Source organism: Bactrocera latifrons, unplaced genomic scaffold (genome assembly GCF_001853355.1).
Source record: "Bactrocera latifrons isolate USDA-ARS-PBARC rearing strain unplaced genomic scaffold, ASM185335v1 scaffold_507, whole genome shotgun sequence".
NCBI classification, from domain to species: Eukaryota; Metazoa; Arthropoda; class Insecta; order Diptera; family Tephritidae; genus Bactrocera; species Bactrocera latifrons.
In genome coordinates, this window is record NW_017537165.1 from 157898 (window position 1) to 161950 (window position 4053).

Sequence of the window (4053 nt, forward strand, 5' to 3'; positions counted from 1 at the left end):
TAGCATGCCAACTGAGCCTAGCTTTTTTAAACACAAATATTGCACTTAATCTAGATGGATTAAATTGTGTTTAAAAAGCAGGTGAAATTAAATGAAAAATTTCCATTTTAAACGGACAATTTTGTAATTCGGCATTTTTAAATTTTTTAAACATTTTATTTCATTTTCTTAAAATTTTGAATTGTTATTGTATTTCAATAAATAATAGAAAAAGCCAATAAAATGGGCATATTTCATCCGAAAATAATAAACTAGTCTTTAATTCGTAGTAAAAATTATTTATTTAACACAAAGAGAGCGACAGACTTCAAGCGACATCTGTAAAATATTATAGTACACATGTTCTTAACGACACAGTTATTTTGTGTCCGTAAGACCGTGTGTATTTTAATATTTGACAGATGTCGCTTGAAGTTTGTCGCTCTCTTTCGGTTCAGCACATCAGTTTCTGCATACGCATAATGTTTGCAAATTTGTCTACATGCCACATATGTATGAAAATATGTACACTCATGTCTACATACCACATTTTTATGTATATATGTACACTCAGTGCTTCATCCAAAATCTACGTTGACACGGACAACCAAGTGCCGAAGCTAACGCTTTATCAAAGAGTCAATGTGTCGATGGACCAACGCGACAACAAAGCGGCACAACATTGTGGTGTTGGTCTTGTTTGTCTACATACAATATATATATGTATGTAAATATGTACACTGAATGCTTCATGCGAAATCTCCGTTGACATGGACAACCATGTTTGTTAAAAAGTCAATGTGTGGAACAGAGATAAATAGATGTTTCACTCCTCTCTCACTGGAAGTGAGACTGCAATTACTAAACGTCAAAACCTACTGAACTTTGACAGCTAATCGAGTACAGTAGGTATTGACGTTTATCAATTGGAAACGAGCGATGGCCAGATTGAAATCTTAGCAAAAAATATGTAAACGGAGGGATTTGTTGCATCGTTAAATACCACTTATAAAAAATGTAAAACAATGAAAATTAAATAAATTTGTGAAATTTAAATTTTGTAATTTGAAGCATCATAGTATTATTTTCAATGGAAAATGATTAAAAACATTTAATGATTGAGAGCTAACGAGCTTAAATCCTTTTATTGGGCATTGAAAGGTCAAAAGTCAGTTGATCTAATATACTTAAAAAAAAAATTTAAATAGTTTCTCCATATAGTAAATAACCACTATATAGTAATTTTTATTCGTACTAAATGTTGGTTGTTTTAATTTAAATGCCCAAAAATTATTATTTTGTTCAATCTGGCCATAATGGAAAATGTTATAAAAAACGGTAATTTTGAGGTGCTCTTACACTGGAAGAAGTTGAACATCCCTTTATTCCTGGTGTGGAAGGACGAGACGACAACATTGTTTTGTTGGTAGAAAATCCGAGCTGTGCGAAAAAGTAAGAGCACGATCGCCGTTTGTCAACGCTTCCCTTGCCGCACACAGGTTTACCTACATACTTTTGTAAATATGTATGTATTTGTATGAACATGCATACATATCGACACAGATTTTTGCAAGCCGCATAAAAATATTTTGTACATTCCTTGACAAAACAGTTGTTCGTGGTTTGTGAAAATAAAAACATAATATGGCACATAAGCTAGTGTGAATACTTAAGCGAGTGGTACTTAAAACAATAATTTATATGTATTTCAAAAAACAAACCGTGAGATGCAGCAAGATATGGGCAGTTAAGAGGGATGATTTTTTAATTTTTATTTTTTTAATTTTTTTAATGGTAGGGGGAGTGTCGTTAAATTATCGACCGTAAAACTACCACCGAATGTGGTTTTTAGTTTTTCCCTTGTATTTGAAAATCGAGGGCAATAAAAAAATACATATTCAGAGTCTTCTAAATGCTCTGTACATGTCGGACAGTTCGGACTAATGTCATTGTGGAATCTGAAAGGGTAGCTTCTAAAGCACCCATGTCCACTTAGTATTTGGGTCAGATAAAAGTCTAGGTCCCCATGTCGTCTGTCTATCCACGAGTGGATGTCCGGTATCAGTCGGTGGGTCCAATGAACTTTGGATGAGGAATTCCACCGCTCCTGCCATATTTTAATGCTTTTGTTCCCCTCCTCTGTCTTTGCTGATACTGTTTTAGGCGCTGATAGATGATATATCGTCATATATCATTGCTTTCGCTATTAAGAATCGCCGGCTGGAATGCACACAGCCTATGTTGGTCATCATTCTCGATAAAGCATTGTAAATTTTGTTTGCTTTACTGGAGGAATATTCCAGGTGTTCTTTAAATTTTAATTTAGAATCTAATATTACTCCCAGATACTTCAGCTGCTGCTGTGAAGTAATCTCGCACTCTCCTATGGTGAGCTCTATTTGTTCTTCTACCTTCCTGGTGCTTACGAGATAAACTTCAGTTTTTTGCTCCGCCAGTTCCAGACTCACAGAAGAGAACCAATGGCGTAGACCATTAATGCACTCATTGAATTTGTTTTTTAGGTCGGTTAATTGTTTAGCCACTGCTACCACCATGAGATCGTCCGCATATGCTATTAGTTTGACATCTTTTGGTTGCTGCCTTCTTAGTCATACATGAGGTTCCATAATAGTGGGCCTAACACTGCCTCCACTCGAGATAAAGTAGCTCTTGGTATCAAAAAGCAGCCTTCTGTTTTCAAAATAGCTCAATATAATGTTTATGAGGTATTCAGGGGCGCGTATTTCATCCAGGGCTTGGATTATGTGTGCCCATTTTGAAGAGTTGAACGCATTCTTGACATCCAGGGCAATCAGAGCGCAGTACTTTTTTGTGCCACCTTTCCACCTTTTGCCACTTACTGCACATTTCGCAGTATCAACAACTTCTCGTAGTGCGTCAATASTGGATCTCTTTTTTATAAAGCCGTATTGTCTCTCTGATAATCCGCCGGCTTTCTGGATTGCTAACTCCAAGCCATAAAAAAGGCATCTTTGGCTGCTTATTTTTAAATCTCGACATACATATTTGAGCGCATATATGTATGTATGTTGTGTATGGATTATTTGTGTGGGAATGCCATACGCACATAATTACAAGTGTACGCATATATATATGATGCTATTTCAAACGATTGTCGTTTTTTTCAATGTTTGTAGTTTTTGCGGGTGACATATCTACATATGAACGCATATCTAATGTAATTGTGTATGAATTAGTTGTGTGCCAATGTCATGCGAGCATATTTACWGTCTTCCACAGAAGTGAAGGTACAGCAAGTAAATTTTTGAAAACAGTGTGATCTGCTTTTATTAATCAAATAAAAGTAAATTTTCTTAACGTATTTTCAACAATAACAAATAAACTTTGAATCCATGTGAAAACAAAACCAAAATTCATATATAAGAAAAGAAAATGATGCCAATATGGTGATAAGCCATTATATTGAGTCCACAAAAGTCAAGGTACACCTAAGGAAAATATATATATATTGTAGTTATGGCACTGCTTTCTAATCAGACCTCACCTTTTTCAGTATTTTGTAGGATATCCTTTAATTTTTATTACTGATTTCAACCTTTTAGGTATTGAATGCACCAATTTTTTGGTGAGCTCGCTGCTAATGTTGTTCCACTCCTATAACATAACTCCTTAAGCTGCGACTTGCTTAAAATCTTTCTTTTTCTAACTCTAGTCTCAAGTTCATACCAAAGATGCTCAATGGGGTTGAAATCGGGGCTTTGAGGTGGGGTAGGAAACATACGAGCATTGTACAACAACCACATTCGTGCTTTGTGAGCAGTGTGCCTAGGGTCATTGTCATGTTGAAACAAGAAGTCTTTTTGTATACCTAGCCTAAGAGCACTCTGCTTCATATTATTTCGTAGAATATCCAAATATGTATTTTGGTCCATATTATTTTCGACAAAAACCAGGTTTCCTACCCCCACAGCTGCCATGCACCCCCACAATATAACGCCACCGCCTCCATGTTTAATGGTTTTAACCGTATTCTTTGGATTGAGCGCTTCTTCTGCTCTGCGCCAGACCCTTTTATGCGCATTTACGTCAAAT